Here is a 21,653-nt window from a genome sequence, read left to right on the forward strand (position 1 = left end):
CGTCACATGAGAGGTATCATCGTCCACTGCAAGTGGTGCCACTGCGATATTCCATTTTCGCCATTTTCTCGCTTACAAAAGCTCTGTTGTAACGGTGAATGACGAATTCGTTATTGCTGAAGCCAAATCTTTCAATCTAGCTATACTTAAAATTTTCTCTTATTGTTCCTTTAAACCAAAAGAGGCAAGCAAAAAAAAAAAAAAACAGAGACAGAACTTGTTTAACTCAGAGCCAAATTCATGCAGCACTGTGTGTCACTTGTGAGTGGGGGAGAATTTTTTTTTTATTAATTCGGGAATTATCGCAACTATTATACTTTACTAGCTTCTCCATAAGGAATAAAATGTTCAATGATAAAAGCATGTTGACATCCGGTGATACGAAAGACATCCTGGCAAAACAGCACATTTCGAAAACGTTTCTAAACAGGTAATATATAGAAACGTAGAAAAGAGCGGTGTGTAAGTGGTCTAATCGTCTCACAGCACAGGCTTTTCAGGGAAATTTTTCCTACTTTGTGTGATTTTAACGAAAATCCCAAAGACGAAAAACACCCTTGAGTTATGTTTCAAACGCTACAAGATTAAGCTGGAAGGTAGCATAAATTATGTCCACAATAACGAACCACTCTGTGGCGGGTATTTCGGTGCTTAGATAAATGAAAGTTTTTATCAGAACGAACCTGAGAGATATACTTTTTTATATGCGCACATTGAGGGGCACGCTAAGTACGTGTACATCGGTATACGTGCAATCTGCTGTAGTAACGTGCTTTCCACTTTCATAAGCGATCGATTTGCGGTGCTGAATGCTAGCTTTCTCAACGCTTCGTTATAGTTGCTGGTTCCCGCCTGATTATTCCCTAATTGCCCCTTTCCCTACCCCGACGCTCACTTGCTGTGTTTGCGCCATTTCTCTTGAGGACCGCAACAATAGCATCAATGTGAACAGCCCGCCCAGACCCAAGCAGATGCATCTCGTAATAGCCGAATAAACCGTTTGGTAATAGAAGAAAGGACCGGAGAAAGGACGCACGAAATAAGTGACGGACCGAGACAACAAGGCACACTCACCCATCAGGACTTTAGAGCGGCCAGGACAGTGGTCAGGGATGGAGGTTCGTCGGCATATTTAGAGTGGCCGACCGAACGACATCCGTTAGCCGACGTTCCCAAGCGTCATCGAAGCCCGTTACAGTAGACCAATCGGTGGCCTTAGAAAGATAGGTGCTACATCGAGAGTTTCCTTATAATGGGAGTCATGCGAGTTATTCCGAAGATTCGGTATATAGCCAGAAAAGTTGCTCTAAACGTTCGCAAAACTGATTATTAGCTCATCAATACAGGACAAAGACGTGGCAGAAACCTAAATTATGTTGCAGTAAGGAACTTGGTAAACAAAGATCTTTTGTCGCGCCGCGCCAGCGCTTAAACCGAAACTTCAACAGCGTTAATCGGAAACGATAGGTTGTGTCGGTAGGCGATACGAAGATTAGCCAAAATCCACCATCAACTCAGTGACGCATTGGTATACCTTGCACGGGCCGATGGAAGTTCGGCCCTGTTATCGTTCCGATATAACGCGTTCTGTCGGTAAAGAGGGTCCTTACTACTTATTATGTACTTATTACGACCGTCCTAGTAACAAATTCATCTAGTTTTTCATACGCGATTTTTCTCTCCTCTCTTCCTCATATGAATTGAGAATTCGATCGGGACAGAGGCGCCGTTGTTTCATCATATCGAGGAGTTTCTTTTTTTTTTTTCTTACGTCCTAAGGGACTGCAAGGAGATTCTCCTGTACTAGTGTCTTTATACAACGACGACTTTCTCCATTCTAAGCAGCGTGAGAAAGAAAGAAGTCGGGTACAGGGTCCGACCCCTTAAAGTCAAGACAAGGATAAACACTGCTCCGCGTATACAAAGCTTCTTACGGGGGCGCTTCGATCAAGTTGCCTTTTTTTTTGTCATTCCCTGCAATACAACCACCCTGTATGAATTGCATGTCTGCCTGAATGAACGAATAAAGTGCACTTATGGAAGCTTTCCTTCCGTATTGAGGGAAAGCAAAGTACTAGTATAGACGGAGCGTATACTGCGCAAGCGCGGTGAGGCTAGCGCTAGTTAAAACTAAACTGAGAAAACAATACAAGCTGTTTCCTTTCTTTTTCAAAAATGGCCGTGCCCGTCAGTAGGTCATTTAAGGGTCTACAAAGCATTTCAGCTCAGCGACCAATATTTTAGCATGCTATGACGGGCCATTAAGCCCATCGATTGAATATAAGATAGTCCATGTTGTATCGGCCGCTGTGTCATAGTGCGGGCTACACACTGCGCAAGCGTGAAGTTTTCTTTCTAAATCGCTATGTTCCCTTTCCATTCCCCCTCTCTCCTGGATTACTATATAACCACCCTGCTGTTGACAATAAACGCTGGTTTTTTACCTGTATCGTTCCCAAGCGTGTACGTACATTTCGTTCCTGCCGTGGCCTAACGGCCGCGACTATGTTACAGTGGCGACGAGTCAAGACGACACCTACGCAGTCAAGGCAGACCCAGACACCCCGGCCCTGAAGACAGCCGTGCCAGCGATTTCCATGGCTTTCCAGATGCTCCCGAGCTTCGACGAAAGCACAGATAAGTGGAAGCCGTACTTGATCAAAGTCGAGGCATATTTCGAAGCAAATGGCATTGTTGAGTGACGTAAGAAGAGAGCACTTCTTGTGGCTGCACTGAGCACGCAGACTATTCAAATCCTTGCCGGAAGGGTGGCTCCCCGCGCGCCAAACTCGTTGAGTTATGACGAAGTTATCAAAGCCTTGAATGAATACTATGACCCTAAACGGAACGAAATTTCGGAGAGCTACAAATTCTTCAGTCATTGCCAACTGGAAGGAGAATCTATTCAGGCTTTCCTCGTCGAGATCCGCCGCATCGGAGACAACTGCAACTTCGGCAGTTGCCTTGACAGGATGATCAGAGACAGGATTGTCTGCGGGGTACGCTCAAGTGCAGTACGGAAACAGCTCTTGCCAAAGAAAGAGCTCAAGCTAGAAGAAGCCGAAGCGACAGCAATAGCGGCTGAAGCCGCGGAAAACGATGCGCTAAAGATTTCCTCAGAAGTCACGCCACTATTGAAAGTGCGAGCGCGACGCCGGCCAACACCCAGAAAAAGCGCCGAAAATGCAGCGTGTCGGCAATGCAGTAGATGTGGAAGCTTCAAACATGACGCTAACAGCTGCAGCTGGACCAAAGCGCGCTGTTATCACTGTGGTCAACGTGTACTTCTCGCAAAAATGTGTCCCAATCGCCGCGACAAGCAACTCGCGGTTGCTGCACCTGCGCCTCGTGGCCAAACATTAACAGTGCAGGAAACCACATCGGAAGATTGCTATGAAAATGCTCATATCTGGACTTTGCTGTCGGCGCGAGCGAGGTGTCTCGAGCCGCCAATTCGCCGCACATTCAATTGGGGAGGCGTAGAACTGGCAATGGAAGTAGACACAGGATCACCAGTATGCGTCATAGCGCGACAGGTTTTCGATAAGCATTGCAAACACTGGCCAAATTTGAAGCCTTCACATCTGAAACTTTCGTGCTACGCTGGAAGGCTGCCTGTGTTAGGCTAGCTTCGGTTAGCTGTTGCGCACCGAGGTGTCAGTTGAATGCGCGCTCATAGTACTAGACTGCACCGGACCAAGCCTGTGCGGTCGAGACCTGTTAACCCTGCTGGATAGGGCTGGAGTTCCGGTACTGCAAGTCAGTAAAAAAGAAGTGCCGGTGACGGGAGAAGCCATCAGCCACATCAACGCCTTACGCAGTAACTACGAAGATGTCTTCTCGGAGGAATTGGGCCTGATGAAGGGACCCCCAGCCAGCTTGGTGCTCAAGGACGGTGCGGTAAACAAGCTTTGCAAAGCGAGACCGCTTCCGTACGCGCTCCGCGACAAGGTGGCAAAAGAGCTGGATCGGCTAGTGTCGCTAGGCATAATATCGCCCATAAAATATTCCGACTGGGCGACCCCCATAGTACCAGTGCTTAAAGATGGCACAGTCCGGATTTGCGGGGATTTTAAGGCCACCTTGAATCATGCTTGTGCACTTGAGCAGTATCCCCTTCCGGTGATTGAAGGCATGTTCGCGTCTTTAAGCGGTGGTGAAGTTTTTAGTACACTCGACTTGAAAGATGCCTACAACCAGGTGCCACTAGACGAAGCTTCACGCAAGCTGTGCGTCATTAACACGCACCAAGGCCTATTCTGTTACAACAGGCTGCCGTTCGGCATTTCCTCTGCTCCTGCTATATTTCAAAGGAAGATGGATACCATTCTAGCGGGCCTGCCTGGAGTTCAGGCATACTTAGATGATGTGCTTGTGTCTGAAAAGGCGGCAGACAACGGAGCTCGGCTGAAAAGTGTTGCAGCGGTTTCGAGAGCATGGCGTAAAGCTGCGATACGACAAATGCAATTTCAGCCAGCTATCGGTTACTTATCTGGGACACCGTATCGATCGTATCGGTCTTCACCCGACGGAAAAGAACCTGGAAGCTATCATGAAAGCACCGAGCCCTCGTAACGTGAGCGAGCTGCGTTCGTTTGTCGGAATGCTAACATTTTATTCAAGGTTTTTGCCGAACATGTCAAGCGTGTTGTCCCCGTTGTATCAGTTACTAGAAAAGAATGCGCGATGGCAGTGGAACCAGCCCCAGGAAACTGCGTTCGCCAAGGCCAAACAGTGTCGCAAGAATGCCGAAGTGCTTGCCCATTTTGACCCGTTAAAGGAGCTGAAACTGGAGTGCGACGCTTCCCCACACGGCATTGGCGCAGTACTGTTTCACACACTCTCACGAAAGCCGAACGGAATTACTCTCAGCTGGAGCGTGAGACGCTGGCGCTCGTTTTTGGGGTCACGAGATTCCGAGACTATCTGTTGGGCCGTGAATTCACCTTGGTTACAGACCACCGGCTCAGTGCAAGAATTGCATCGACAATTTGCCCATGCCGCCAGCCGCTCCACCAGCAAGCTGGCCACAAACGTTTGAGAAGTGGTCGCGCATCCATGTGGATTTTGCCGGACCGATAGAAGGCAAGATGGTGCTTGTGCTAATCGATTCGCATACCAAGTGGATAGAACCGCTTCCTCTGAAGCAAGCTACCACGACAGCTACAATTCAGTTTGCGGGACATATTCAGCAGATTTGGCGTGCCCAGAACGATAGTTTCCGATAACGGAACACAATTCACTAGTCGTGAATGTCGCACGTTAGGACCGCCCCCTTCCACCCGCAATCTAATGGGGCTGCCGAAAGAGTTGTCCGAACAGTGAAAGATGGTCTTCGGAAGTTGAAGGAAGGAAAATTGGAGCACAAACTAATGCGGCTACTGCTCACTTACAGAACGACGCCCCAGAAGAGCGGGAAGTCGCCATCACAGATGCTTCTCGGATACCAGATTAGATCGCGCCTGGATACGTGTTTCCCGAAGGGTAGTGGAGACGCACCGTTTGATAACCAGGAGTGGCTGCCCCAACTAGAGAGCCGTGTGCACGTTCGCAACTATGGGGCAGGAGACAAATGGATACCAAGACATGTGACATCTACATCTGGGACCCGAATGGTTACAGTAGAAACACCTGGAGCAATTGTCCGGCGGCACGTGGACCAGGTGCGTTGTCGGCCTACAGAAGCCCAGTCACCCGACACTGCGGAAGGCGCATGCCCGGACGGCGCTACAGTCAGGCCATAGGAATCCGCGCCACAGCTCGATGTGAGACTGGAAGCATCTGCCTTGCCGCCTGCAGTTGGGGATCATCATGCTGACCGCGCCTTCCCGGCACTTCCGTCATCCGGAGCAGTAGTGCCAAGCGAACCCGCTCAAGTCCTACGACGTTCGACGAGGACGAGGAGACCGGTTGACCGATTTTAGGAGGGAGAAGTGTTGTATCGGCCGCTGTGTCATGTCGCTATGTTCCCTTTCCATTCCCCCTCTCTCCTGGATTACTCTATAACCACCCTGCTGTTGACAAGAAACGCTGGTTTTTTACCTGTCTCGTTCCGAGGCGTATGCGTACGTTTCCTTCCTGCCGTGGCCTAACGGCCGCGACTATGTTACAGTCCATATACACAAATCTGCAATTTTCCACAGAACATTCGCTATGCATTGGCAATTTTTCTCTATGATGGAAGAACAAGTTTTGTTCTTCGGAATTAGAAACTGTTCACTTCAACTCAGCTTATCGTTCTAAACTAATGCGACATCGCAGACAATTCTATATAACAGCCTAGAATACGCGCAAACTAATCTAAATTTTAGCCCCAAAGCGTCAACGCTGTCATCTTGGCAGCGTTTGACGTCAACGCGAACATGCGCTATACGTGGTCCCCGGTCAACTGCGAACCCCCCCGTGAATTGTGTTGCATGCTGCGAGTCACGTGACCCTCGGCGCCAACGACGGCGAAAGAGGAGGCGACGCTCCAGCAGCCGGCAGAGCAAGCATTGCCCACAAGACGACACCGCGCAACGGAGACTTCACGCTGGGAGCGCCGGAAGCGTGGGAACGGAATAACAGCTTTTTTCCTAGCTGGTCGCCGAACGTGCCTTGTTGCGCTCTCTGCACACTGCACGCAAGCTAACATTACAGAACTTTCAGCCGTGTACCGACATAGGCCTACACGGGCGTCTAGCTTTCTTAAGGCGAAAGCCTCATATGCCTTCCCCCATCACCCGTGAATCGGGAAATCCGGCGAGCTTCCGGCGTTGATATCCGATGGCTGGACAACTCAAGTGACCAAATGACATCACGTTCCCGGCGCTGGACCTGCTGCTTGCTCGCACTGCGAAAGTGAACAGCCACGGCGTCGGACGGACGCCGTGGCCCACTCCCAAAATTGGATTAAAATGGGTTGTTACAAGTTAGAGCAAGGTGGATTAAGCTAGATTAAGGTGGAGTATTAATGTAAGGTGATAAATTAGACAAGCTCTAATGCTTTCGCATTCAAATCACGTAAGGATACTGAAGCGACTGACAATCTTTTTTTTTTTTTTCCAATAGCAATTACACGGACGCTGCGCCTTCGCCGTTGTTGTTGATACGAGGTCTACGCGCATGCGCGGCCCACGTGTGGAGGGTGAGATCTCTAGAGGGGCGCAGTGCGTTTGGCAGCGCGCCTATTTTTGATGGAAGTTTAGCTTTAGGGGAAAATTTGGGAACTGTTTCGTCGTTGGGGACTTAGGAACTGGTTTTGAAGGAAGACTCGGGAATACGGATGAAAACAATTGGACAGCTAAAGTGCACAAGTATCTGTACTTGAAAATCGTGGACACAGAACGGAGGAAGAGGTCAAGAAAGTCGTCAACCAAGTGCAGGGTAATTGAAAGCGTAGACAGACAACCAGCAGTAATCAGAAAGAAAGTGGGAGAAAGAGAGACAGCGAATTGGATGCAAAGAATGGAAACAAAAATGACCATGAAGATTTACGAGTATTAGAAGAAATAAATTAGTGTACGATAACACAATGGGCAGTGAATGGCTATTTGAGGCTGGAGCTGGTTGCCTAAGGACAAAAACACGCCGGAGTAAATATTCGAAACTAGATTAGGCATGCGTTCATTGCAGCAAAAATCCGGAGACCACTCAGCACATCTTACCGGAACGCGAAAGTGAGACCAGTGCCAACTAGTAAAACCCGTAAGTAACGTACACCTTGAAGAGACGTTTAGGCAATTGGTGGAAAGAAAAGCGGGGAAGCGATTGATAGAGTGATTGATAGATAAACATATATATATATAGGTCGCGGTAGAAGGTAGACGGAGAAGTTTTGAGGAAGAGATAAAAGATTAAGATGTATGCAAAATGCCAGAATAAGAAGCCCGTATAGCATACCTGATTATCTAAGGCAGGCTAGCTGACCATTTGTCACCACCCCATTTCGAAGGGGATGCCCACAAGTCATCATCGTGCAAGAGCGACGAAGCCAAGGGGCCGCAGCTTCACGCTGCGCTCAGTCGGATCTAACCACAAGGTAGCGCTGTGGCTTCCGCTACTAGCATGACCGCTGCACGTACACATAACAGCAATCGTGCTGAGCAGTTATGCGTCATGCTACCTACACCGTGGTGCGTGCACACAGATCTGAGCGGAACAAACAGTAGACGTCAGCCTATAATCTAGACCTTTTGACGAACCCCGACGGTGTTCGATCGGTCTGGTCTCGCGCGCCATCGGCATGCGACGGCTGCAATGCCGTCGGCCGGTGCACCTGATCACGCCAGCTTTCCGAGACGCCTTTACCGCTACGCTAAACCTGGCTATCCCTTTCAAATGATTCGCCTTCGGGCGAAACTGCTATTTTTTCGCTACTAGGCCACGATTCAAAGTATAGCTCGTTCTGAGTAACGACGCAGAAATGGCTACCACGTTCCGTGCTCGTTCTGGATAACGACGGCGAATGCTGCCGCGTTCTTCATAAGAGCAAGCAACAGTGCTTTCTCGTTCTCTAAACGGTATGACTAGCCGTGTCGGTTCCATATTCGCTTCCGAGTTTCTCGAGTTGCGGACACTCCCGTTTGCAATGCGTCGCACAGGGCTGCAAATGTGCCGCATCGTGCAGCCAAATCAGCGATGTCAAGCTCCTGCAGTTCCGACTCTCCTCCCTCCGCGGGAAAACACCACACTGGAGGAAGTATCAACACGTGCGCGGACTTCTGATACCTAGCACTCATCGGGGAGCACAGATTTCCGCCTTGAAAGGACGAATTCAATAAGCTCTTCCAGTGTTCATCCCGATGGCCATGCACTTTCTCGATAGCGTCACGGCTCCTGATTGGAATCTCTTATTGAGGGGGGAAACCATGCAGGTACTATGGGAAACATGCTATATCCGTCCTCAGGCGACGCCTGGCTTCAAATATATGGACGCATTCGCGCCTTGGATGCATAAATCGACGCGTTTCCTCGTAGGAAACTGCACCGCGTGCGCGAGGCACCGAGCCAGATATCTACGCCCAGAATCTGCCACGAGAGGGTTGTCGCTCCACTGAAATACCCGCGGGCAAGACGCGGGGTTTCTAGCACTAAGTAGATGAATAACGTCTCGAACACAACCGCAGCCGCTTCTTCATCGTGCACTGGGAGGCTCGCCGGCATCTGCCAGCGGGGAGGGTATCGGACAGAGGCGATGCACGGCACGACACTGGCACAGAACACGTTGTTCCGTCAGCGAGTAACGATAAATTCATCACCCCATGTCAAACGGTACGTATATACGGTGCGACCCAAGTTCCTTCACGATGGATTTATGCGCCTGGGAATATGGCGCGAGTCGTCTCGTAAGCGCTAGGTGCTCCTGCCTCGGCATGCAAGCTCTGTAATGCTCGTGAAATTGTAATTTCTGCCACAAAAAAGAATAATAATAACCCTGTGATGCCCAAACAGTTACAGATCAAGCAAATCCGAACAAATTCTTGACATTTATTTCTGGTCATGGGGATCACATTAGCAGAAAAAGAAAGCAATAATTTTTTTTCAGTTATAAGTTAATTCGAGTACTAATTCATTATATAGTAATTGATTTGTTGAATTATCCACAGCGAACACTTCACTCCAGCATATCAAAAACGGAACTATGGGCTTTGAATTGAGTTTCCCGCGCTTCGATCAGACGTTCGGCGCATCACACTCGGCGTAGCATGCATATATCACACGTCAAGCGAAGAAAGTAAAACAAACGACGGCACTATACCAGTAGGGGAGATGGCCACTTGAGATATAGCGCAGGGAGCGAATTTTCTTTTATTATTGCGCCATCGAGTCTTTAATAACAATTGTTAAAAATTGCAAAATTCCTAAAAAAGAAAGTCTTAAGTTTGCAAGTCTGGAACTCGGCAATGAATAACGATATAAACATTTTCAAAACTGCATTTAATAATGCAGTTTTCAACTCAATGAAGCGGACATAATTAATATATTATACACAACTGTTAAATGTATCGCTAATTAGTGCACATTACTTTTGCAAGGCTCTTGTAAACATTGTAACTGCAAATTGCTGCAAACTACTGTAACTGTAACCGCAAATTAATAAACCAAATTTGTCTGCTTTAGACGTTCCAACGAATGCAGTTCATAGAACTGCGACATCTTTTTTTGGGGCGGAGCAGCAAAAGTGTAGACTTTGTGGTTCCTTTTCTTTTCTTTTTTTTTCAAGCTTCCCAGTTTTCAGCAATCTTGGTAAAAAAAAATTTGGGTAATAAATCGCAATTCTGCTTGCCACTGCCACTGGAATTGAAATTTATCTCTTTAAATGCAGTACATTTTTTTTTAAACCGGTCAAGAAGTTATCTCGGAAAAGCTTTTCTGCATGTACTTGAATCGGCGGCATCGAACTTGGTCCCGAACTGAAGCTTAATTTGAGGACAGTGCATCACGAGAGCCCCGGTTCCGCGTCAAGTGTCTTTTGTGTGGTTCTCAGTGCACCCGGGCACACACACTACTGAGCTTGTACACAAGACCTTCACGCGACCAAGCTTCAGGCACTTGCGGCGCTGAAGTGGGCTTGCAATGGGCGAACTGTATGCGTCGTAAGTGCACGGCAGACCTCGACACATGCGGGGATGGAGTCGCCGTTAAATGTAACCTCAACACAGCGCGTGTTCACATAAGGCGGCCTATGTGCACGATGTCAACACCTTCGGTATCAGGCGTTATAAGCGTAGGCAGGTCCTCGTTTCCTAAATCCATGTCAATATCATAGGTGACGCTGGCTGTGGTGACACTGATGATGCGCGGTGTTTAATGGAGCAAGGGCCAGATATGCAAAGAGCGCCACGACACACGATTATGTGTTGTCATTGAATTCTGAATGAAATGGGGGAAAAAAGTTGAGTGCTAACGGTTGGAATAACATTAGTGTAAAATGCCTAAAGATATGTCGCTGTAAACAGCGTGAAATGTATAGCTAATAAAATAATGACAATGACTAGTACGGCTATAACAAACAGAATTCCATTAAGAATAGGTGATGCAAGAAAACATATCACTGACAGTAGCAACATTGCTACAAGAGTGCTCTTAGAGGCACATGCTAGAAATATCCTGACCGAATGATTTCCAGGATGTTTGTTTCGGCTAAAAAGCTTGAAACAGTTTTCATTGCAGAGGGGTGTGTTCACGATATGCGGAAGGGAAAAACTTCTTTCTTTCTGCTTCCATAGAACCTATAGTAGGGCATTGGATAAGAACATGTATAACTGTTAGAGTAGTGCCACACTCACTAGATGTCGGAGGATTGCTTCCCGTCAAGAGGTAAGAGTGAGTACCGTAACTGTGTCCTATTCTTAATCCGCAAACAATCACTTCCTTTTATCGTGCTGTTTTCTCCGATATGCAGCGGCTGGTTTAGGTTTTATCAAGTGTAGTTCAGCTTATTGGACACCTGTGACCTATTGGACACTGTTTCTGCCAGTGCTTCTTCAACTTCTGCAAGTAAGTACGGTTTAATGTCGGTGACTGGAAATGGTATGCCTGTGTCGGTGTCGCTAAAAGCTACTGAGGTAGCATTGTCGTCGGCAGCTTCATTGCCTTTTATGTCGCTGTGGCCAGGTACCCAACCTACTACGATGACAGGTTCACCCCTATAAGTTGAGCTCAGCGATGCACATAGCTCGTTAAAGACAGCGTTTTTATGTTTCGTACATTCATTGGAGCTCGGACGATTCTCAATGAATCCGTGAAGACAATAACCCTAGTCGTATTCGTTTGCTTGAAGCGCTTAACTGCAGAAAGTATCGCGTACACTTGCGTCGTAAGAATACATGTATGTGGATTCAATGCACCAGATATTAAAAACGATGGTCATAGACCTGCGCGTAAGCAACACCAGTGGGAGACTTCGAAGCATCGGTACTAAATTCAGTACAGTAACACTTCTCCTGAAGTTCAAGAAAATGTGAATGTATATGTGCCTCAGGTGTTCGTTTTCATATTTCTACGAAAGAGACGCCATACTAGATAATCTGCCACTCCCGAGGGGGTAGAAGCCGAGTAGGAATCATTAGGACATTCTCTAAAAGAGGGGCGCTTGTTTCTTCCGACAGTGCTTCCAACCGTAGGGACAGAGGAGGCCTGTAGTGGCTGGGCAGATACAAAACAGACTGTGCTAAGACAGTTGCGCAAGAACTCTGTCGCTGTTGAAAGCGTCTCTGAAAGTGATCGCTCGAGAATACCGCCCCAGCTTAGAGGGCAGACAAGCGCGCAGTTCACGTGAAGCATTGACTTCTTTTGCGACTACAAAATCCTTCAATTTCCTTCAAAATCCTTCAAGTTGTTTGGTCGCTGACTATGAACGCTGTAAGAGGCGGGATGTGGCACACGTGCAACAAATAGCCTCACGGAGCCATCTCTACTATACCCCTACCCATGTTCTGACGACTGGCTCTGTTCTCTCGGGGATTACGCAATGAAACAGCAAACGGCAACTAAATAATCTCGCTGCAACGAACATAGGGCTTCCCACGAATCATTCCTGTACTAGAGCGATGTTTTCGGTGCCTTCTTTCCCTGGGTTGATCCCTGGGCTGATCCTGGAGACAGTTTAATTTCAAAGTGGGCTGATCGCGGAGATGGTATAATCGAAACTAGGTCTATATGCCGGAGATAACCCGCGGTCACGTGGGTCACGTGGCGGGGTAACGAGGTGGAATCACCGCGTCCACTTGATCATCAACTCGACGTGTTCCTGGATGTGTGGCGCGGTTGTCCTTGTTTCGTCCTTAAGGTGGTATAACTGCCGCTCAACGAATGCCGGCAGATTTCAAGGAAACGAGCTCTATTATTGACAATCACGATGGTTTGGATCTACATCATATTATATATATATATATATATATATATATAAGCATTTTCAGGTTGAGGACGCACGTACGAGAAAAACGATGCTTTATTTTTTACGTTTTGGCCGGGGTTCGACCTGAAAACCACTTTTATGTACCACGTATTGATCAACAGAAAGTTGTATCTGGAGTTGTTCATGTTGCTATACAATTTTCTAATTGACGCTTTTCACCTAATTATAATATTTGCGAAATCGATTAATTAATTAAGACTGATTATGTAAGTGGGCGGTATGCATAAGATAATCTGAGTATCTACAAGCGACGGCAAACAACATTCCCTGGGTTCCGTCCCGCTACGTGGAATATTCATTTTTTTTTAAATGTTGACGCACGATAGTTGGGACACGTTGTATGTATAGATTTGTTTTGTTGTTGTTTTTGTGTGCGTGCTGGTTTTTCTTTTTTCATTTTTAGGTGATATTATGGGGAAGCACAGGAGTCGTGCTGGTCATGAAACGCGTGGAACCGAATAGAGGGGCTCTATCGCAGCACCTCTGCAAATCTGCGAAATTCGAAATTCGTGAGAAATCTGTCGCACACAACACCGGAAGAGGAGAGGGGGGATAGCATGCACGTCTTAAAGCTTGCTGCAAACACGCACCTTTTGCAGGATAGATACCCACTTTATCTACGATGATTTAGTTTCAGACGCATCACACGCGCAGAATTAAGCAGCAAACATGGAACAGCACAAGCAGACAAGCAGCACACAGTTTTTAGGTCACACTGACTTTTTTCTGCGACATTGCTGCTGCCAATTTACCTGCTGCTGAAACTTGTCTGAACCAACTATAGTTCGGAACAGGTGCCCACCTGGTGACCGACGAGATCAACTTTTCCGCGAACAAAATATTTTTCATAAAACTTGACGAGACATTCGTAAAACCTTAGGACGAGCCCAAACACGTAAATATTACGGGAAATTGGAGGGAGTTGGCAGGTATGTCAACGTAGTAACAAAATTAGCGCCGCGGAAAGTGTGAATCACTCGAGAACGGCGGAGGATAAGTTGGAACGATTACATCGGAGGGAATCTGCATACGCATAAGGCAGGTTCAGTTGGCGGAGGGTAAGTGTAAATGCAGACCCCCCGTTGCGAGAGAGCGCCATCGTTAATCCTGCTCAAGACATGAACAGACTGGCAATTATGATGATTATGATGCACGGAGCCCGGTTCATGCATGCTATCCGTGCTCGACGACGTTTGTGACGGTAAAACAGCTCAAAAGACGAAGATGCGGGAGAAAAAAACCACACCCACCACAAAGCGCTTTGTGGTGTGTGCCACGGTTCCGGGTGTCTGCCTTCGTGTCCTGCGTTTCTGCTTTTTGTTCTTTCTTTCTTTTTTTTAATTATTGCTGTCGCAAGCGTGTTGAACCAATTAGCCCAGCGTCACTCGCTTCTGCTCGGTTAAACACTACAGATAGTTTTACAAGCGTCTCGCAAAAAAAAAAAAAAGGGAAATCAGGATGCTCGAATCTGTATCTACAATAACCGCAACTAATCGCTCTGGCTCCGATAATGACGCCGCTTGTGCTCGTTCCCGCTTCATGCAGCGGGCGGTGACTCCCTGCATCGACGTGGCGGCTGGTTTCCTTCGCGCGTCTCCAGGCCAAACAAACCTCGCCCCGCTCTATACGGTCGGGACATTCCGCTCGAAAGAAAGAGGCGTCGCGGGACACGGAGTCAGGCTCGAGCGCCGAGGCTGCCATGCGCCGCCAGGCTATCTCTGTAACCCGCAGCTATAAGCGGCCTCGAATAAACAACTGCGTCATACACAAACGCGCAGCGCCGCTCGCCCGGTATTCGAAGAGGCACAGGGCGAGCCTAAGATTTCCGACCCGACTGAGGAAAAAAGAAAAGGAAAAACCTAATCGGTCCAGACTCGGCGCCGACAGAACGTCGTCCCTGTGGAGACGTAACCTTTAGCCTCGCATTGCTTGTCGTACGTTCACCCCTTTTGAAATAACGTTGCCCGAACGATGTCGAGACATGTTTGCTTATACAAGGCTCGTTATAGATGTCCCGTCCTTCCCATATGCACAGCGCCGTCTATGCCACAGACCCGCGTCAAGGGCAGCGCGCGGTGCACTACGGGATCGAGAGCAGCCGTGGCTAAGCTTCGCTGTACGAACGAGAAGAACGCGCGGATGCGAACGTGACATTAGACACGGCGCGTCGGCCAAAGTCAATAGAAGGAAACTCATAAGCGTAGACAAAGAACTGCGAACCAAATGAACAAGGTTAATGCGAGAAGTGGACGGTACGCTTTCGCGACACTGCAGAGGCACGCTCAGTCTCCGCCACACACATACCGACGTCGAGAACGGCGCCTGCGAAGTGTGCGAGCAATTTGTCACAGGAGCCCCCTACGCAAAGCGCTACAAGGAAAAAGAAAGCCATAACAACAAGTCGATGGTGCCGCCGCGGCGCCAGAGGCGACTCGCGCCTGATGGATTAAGAGGCGCTTCCGCGGACAAAGAAGAAGGCACTTCTCTCTCGGCGTCTGCGAGATGATAAAGGGTTTGAATATGTCGGTCACACCCAGCGCGGACTCTCCTATCTCCGATAGCGCGTGTCCTGCTGTTTGTTGATCCTGGAGATGGCGTATACTACGTGCCCACCGTCTGCGTTTCCTCTGTTACGCCTGCAGTTTAGGTTGGCTACTTTAGAAGCTAGCAGTCAGACGAAATGCTTTGTTTGTAGACGCGTGTCTGTTCTTGAATGACACAGCCTGCGCAGTGCAGGAAGGACGAACATACGTCTGCATAATTAGCATCGATGTCAGCGCAAAATGCAATCCATAGGAATAGTAGCCGTTTTCTACGCGCTTGTACTGTTCGGTCTCTTCTTGTACTGTCCATGCCGTAACTTTTGCGATGTTATTTGCACCATGAAGTCATTCCAACTCGCTCACCTGTCAGTCTTAGTTTCATTAAAGTTATTTTTTTACATTGGTTGTTTGGAAGCCTTTCAGTAAAGCAGGGTACGTCGCTCGCGATTGTGTACGCAGTTTACTTTTTTCGTGCTTCTCTCTCTGTCCCCCTGCCCCTTCCGCCCGTGCACAGAAACTACCTGTGGTTAACTTTCTTGTCCTCGTATATACGCTTTCTCTATATCTCTTTCACAAGGACAAATGATAGAGGACGCTGACTGTACGCATTGCAATTTGAGAGAGTCAGAATTCAGGCTTGTGACGCGCAGTTAAAATCGTTTCCAGAATGGCGTTAGAACTGTTACATCGTAAGGCAGTCAGTGGCGCAAGCGGCAATACAGACGCAAAAAGACACAAACAGCATCCGTGTATGCGCGTATTCGTGTTTCCTTTCCTATTACACACTGCAATAAGTAGAAACCAACAAGCCCAGCTAGCAACAAGTGTTGACGTGTCTTCCTGTGTCCGCCATGTGTCTGCACCCCGTTCGACAACCTTGCCAATCGCCCCCTCACGGCAAACAAAGATATTGGGCTCTGGTACCGGCCGACGTCAACTTGAGATCCTCTAAATGCGCAAGTGCGTGTGCGTACATGCGTGTCTAAACGTGAGGGCGGAATGAAATGAAAGACTGTATCCCTTTCCAGTTGCCTCCCTCGATCGTGCTGGTGCGGGCATATTTCTTTCACACCCTCTTCTCTCATCTTCTTTTCTACCCCTTGCCGTCCCCCAGTGCGACGTAGCGAACTGAACAATTACTCCGGTTACCTAACCTCCCCGTGTTTCATATTTTAGGTTCTATCTCTATCTCCAGCGTTTATGTTCCCCGCTTGCGCTGCTACAAAACCTCACGACACGATAGCGTCGTAATTAGGGAAGTGTAAGTTTCCCTCTTTGTGCTCTTGTCGTGGCGCTGCTAGCACCAGCAGTCAATAACAAACGAATCCGCGTTAATACATTTACACCGAGTGCGCGCTGACTCCTCGGAGTGCCGCTAAATGAAGATGAACAGCCCACGTGATCTCGGGGAGAACGGCCGGCCATTTGTACCGAGGTGGCGAGAAGAGAAAGGATGTTGTTTTCAAACCCCTTCCTCGACCCCCTCCACTTTATTTCTTTTGGTATGCCCTACAAAACGTTATGAGGAGAAGATGCACCGGGCCGCACGAAGCCCGATGCGGCGAAAGAGAGAGAGAGAGGGGGGAGGAGGAGTAGGAGGAGGAGGAGGAGGAGGAGGAGGAGGAGGAAAGAGAACAGACCTTGGCTCGATCGATCGTCCTTGAGGCGGCCCCGTTAAATCGGCCAACAGTGCGCCGTTCGTTCCAGTGCGCTCAGTTCTCGCAAGGTATGGCGGAGACGGCGACGTCGGCGGTAGGGAGCTGGCGTCGCTACTAAATTACGCCGCAAGCCACTTTTTTTTTTTCGGGTGCATGGGCGGTACTTGCTCGCAGAGCGCGATTAAATTGAGGCAATCAGAGCAGTCATGCCCTCCTGTAGGTCGCCTCCCCACCATAACAAAGCGGCCGAACCGCACTGCCTCACCGTGTTCGCACTGCTCTTAGTCGTTTATTCTTCAGAGGCTCTTCAAAAGAGTGGAGTGTAAAAGTGTCGCCACACAGCGCGTCACAATATGGCTGTCTATAGTATAGATGTTATCAACAACAGTCGAACAAGGGTTTGATTAACAGCTAGTGGCCGAACAACGTTCTTAAAGAAAATATTTAAAATGAAAAAAATGGGGGAGGGGGACGTCGTCATAGTTAACTACCTGGTTGTCACAGCACACATTATCACGATATAACAGCAGTTTATATCGGTAGAGTTAGCAACACTACTGTATAAACGATGTCGGACTACCTTGTTTATAGTCAGTAATGTTACTGACATATTCCAGAGTGGGTCCGATATATGCGCTAAAGGTTAGGACCATTTATCCGATAGTGCTAACTGCATTTCGAATTGGCAGCTGAGGCCCACTAATAACAACGACTACCTTGTTTAATCAGTAATGTTACTAACTCTACCGTTATCAACTGCAGTTATAGCGATGTAGCAAATCCTGTAACAACTAGGTAGTAACTACAGCGGCATTTCTGTTTTTCTTTGGACAGTGAACGAATGTCGCTAGAGCCGACATTCCGACAAAGGGACTAGCGTTCGCCAGGGAATCAACTGACGCCTTGACCAAGTCCGCTCGTCGAAACATCGGCTCCAGCGACGTTGCTTGTTCGGTCACCGTCGGTCACTTCAAACATTCATCTTCCCGTGAACGTCTGCCTTGCTTATTTCGGACAACATATGGTGACGGGTACAAAGACGGCGAAACATGGTCACACACCCTGTACAAAATAAAATAACATACGGAGACGCAGGAAAAGCGGGTTCTAACGCTGGATCACTCTGTCATTCTCTCTGTTTTGTTTGTTTCCGCGAGGCGACGAAACCGACAGCGCACTTCTGAAGTCGTTCGCAGCGAATGTAAACAAAAAGCCGCGCGCCACTTACCGGCACATACAGAGGCGCACATTCGTTGATTTTAGTCATCTTCGTTGAAGCACTCACCCGACGCTGTAACGAGCGTGGTACATTATAAGGCAGAACTATTCCATGGCGGAACCCTCCACAAGTTTGCCGTCGAAATTTGTGACGAAACTGTTGCTATCGCTGACCCATCTCGGAATCAATGAGATGAGTGAAAGAAAATATCTGTCAAGTGTTGTTTCCTGATTACATAGCGATTTCGACCTTCTTCATCCGTCACTCATTTGTGTGTGCTGCACAATCATGGACATCACGAATAATTCGCCCTGGTACGGGCACCAAACGCAAGCTTAAACTCTAAATAATGAACCGTATGAGTTCTACGAAAAGGGTAAGTTGGATAGAAGTTGGATGCACCAAGCTAAAGCACTTGACACAGGCTGGCCGATGTGCGGACCGGAGAACCTACCTTTGTCAAAGGCTGCCACCCTTCACAAAGATAGGCCCACCTAATGAAATGTCGGCTAACCTGTCTGAGCCACGTTATCCTGGTTCATCCAACTTCCGTCCCACATTGTTTCCATGCGCAGGCACTCACCGTGTTAAGGGAAAGTTGGCATTAACACTTTGCTGTACGACTGGGCTAAGAGGCAGAGGTAGGGTTTAATTCCTGTGTTGAGACGTATTTTTTCGCCGCCTGCCGGAACTGGTGATGATTGATGGGGTTTTACGCCGCAAGGGCATCGGGGATCAAAAAACGCCAAAAAACGCATTTATCCTAAGCAAGGATTGAGAAGACGGCACAAGATAGGGTGGTATAGAGTGGTCGACAAGATGTACAGAGCCCAGCTAGAAGTCTACGGGGCATAGCTGGGAGCACAAATATGGGACTAAATGTCTAAAATGTCTTTATGAAGTTAGCACAGTATACAGAAAGTTTATCTAAAGGCTAGTCATGTAAAATATTTTCAATTACTGCTATTTTATGGTTCAATGTGCAGAAGCCACCGCAACTAGCGGTTCAGGTGCTTCCAGAGTGCAGGTCGAAGTAATAGGACATAAAATATACATTTCAAGGTAGCCTATTACAAGCTTTGCAACGACAAGCACAGCTAGGCAACCTCGGTAACACTGGAATCTGCATCGTGCATGCGTGAAATATGCCTCCGGCCTGCCAAAGCTCTTGCAGCTACGTGACCATAGCGTCGACCCTCTGATAAGTTGTCAAAGGAAGTCGTTGCTCGCACCGAACGGCTTCGAAGCGACCAATTTCACCAATGATCCTGAGTATGTGAGCAGGCGAAAGCTGCATTCCAACGCGACGCCGGCCTCGTAAACTGTCATCCCGACGTCCCGCCAGAAACTCGCGCGCAACAGCAGCGCGAACGCTCGACTCCGGAAGATGGCAAAGGTCAGCCATGCTACCGCTATATTACCGCGCAGCTCGCGCGCTTCCCAGGGTGAGGACAACATTGTCACAGCGCGCTCGGCCGTGAAATGGGCGCGAAGCGAGGCAAACAGCGCGGGAGAAATGCGAAACGGACGCACAAAGATCCAGCGACACACACGCACGTACACACGCCTGTGTACACAAGGGCAAAGCGAAACGCATATCCCATTCGCTTCTTCTCACGTCCTTCCGGAAGGTCAGGGTACGACAACCCCGGACGCGAATGAGAAAAATATCCTGCGTCGCACGTAGAACGACGAAAGACACGTAATTAATGAATTAGTGATTCCACTCACCTAATGGCACCGCGGCCGCGTGGTCGCCGTAAGTGTGGGAAGAGAGAGGCTGCTAGCTGGTACCGTCACAGGCAGTAGTCGTTGAACGACGACGACGCGTCTGCATGCGACGCGGAGAGCAAGGAGCCGACCCGAAACGTCTTCGTCGCCGAAAGCAACACTCACTGAAACTATTTCTCGTTTCCCACAGCGCCAATCAGATGAACGCAGGAAGATGTCACAAATCACGATGTAGAACTGCGGAGAGGGGTCGTCAGCTGGTGGCGGTCAGGATTACAGACTGCTGACTGAACGGGAAAGGCGACCGAGAGGAGCCAAAAAACGTTTTCTTCTGGGCGAAAGCAACACTTTTATCCGTTCTTCCTCTTTTGGCGTGACAGCGAGATGGACGCGATGCTCTCACAAACGGCGACACGTTGTCGGCACCTGATCCAGGCTGGCGATCACAAATAACAGCCCGATGTGCGTTACAACAGTCCGCGACGGAAACACAGTCGTCGCGCAAACACGCTACTTGCACGCTGCGCGAGACGCGCGCGCAGCGCGAGAGTGCGCTCCGCTCGTCGGTTTTCACGAAAACGTCAACACCGCTGACCTCGACAACGAACACCAACCAAGCGGCACTGCCGCCACAGTGAACAGAACCACGACACTCGCGCTACACCAGTGGGGCTTGCGAGAGAGCAGGAGCGCGGCGTCTCCGCAGTTCACAAACACGCACACACCCGCGCGCGCGCACCAGTGCGCGCGCTGCGTCGTCTGTTGTAGCCTCCGCGGCTCCGCTGCGCGAAGCTCAAGTGCGATCTAGCCGTACGGCACGGGCGATTCCCAACGCACCAAGCGCCACCACGACCAGAAGAGAACCCGCCCTTGCCTGCCGGACAGCTGCTGCCTTCGGCCGCTCTGGGATGCGGGAGTGTTCTTTTTTTCAGCGCCGCAGTCGAACGAACGAACGCCCTGACCGGGTCTCGGGTTCTCCCCCCTTTCTACAGTGCGGCCGGCAGGCTTCGCTTTGCCGCTCTTCTCCGCCGCTCGCCGGAGGCTCTCATCGTCGTCTCGAAAGGAAAAGAGCGGCTAAGAGGGGGGGGGGAGGACGACAACCCTCTCCTTTATATCTCTCTTTCAATCATCTCCCCTCCCTCTGTCCGCGCCGCGCCGGGAAACCTGAAATTGCACAGCTTCAGAGAGAGAGAAGTGAGGGCGACGGATAAGATGCCCCCACCGCCGTGTTTCCCGCACTTCTGAGACGACAACGGTGGGGGTGGTTTTCGTGCATGTGAACCCCGTCAAACGCACCGAGAAATATTGCGAGAACGAGAGACGAGAGCAATGAAGCAGCGGCGCCTACAAACGGACACCGCAGCGCTGGCGCAGTCGACAGGTTCTTGAATTCCGAAAAACGCAACCGCGGAAATCCTGATCGAGCGCACGGGGAAGCGTCGGCAATGCAAGCAGAGAGAGGGGAACGAACGAATACCTCCCATTCGTTCTAGAAACATGCCTCGGACAGTAGTTTTCCCAATAGCCAATGCGCAAATTGTGACAAAATTTCGGGATTACAGAACGTTGCGCCACCGTGAGGTGAATTGCTGAACAAACGG

This window comes from Dermacentor variabilis, chromosome 10 (assembly GCF_050947875.1).
Source record: "Dermacentor variabilis isolate Ectoservices chromosome 10, ASM5094787v1, whole genome shotgun sequence".
Lineage (NCBI taxonomy): Eukaryota > Metazoa > Arthropoda > Arachnida > Ixodida > Ixodidae > Dermacentor > Dermacentor variabilis.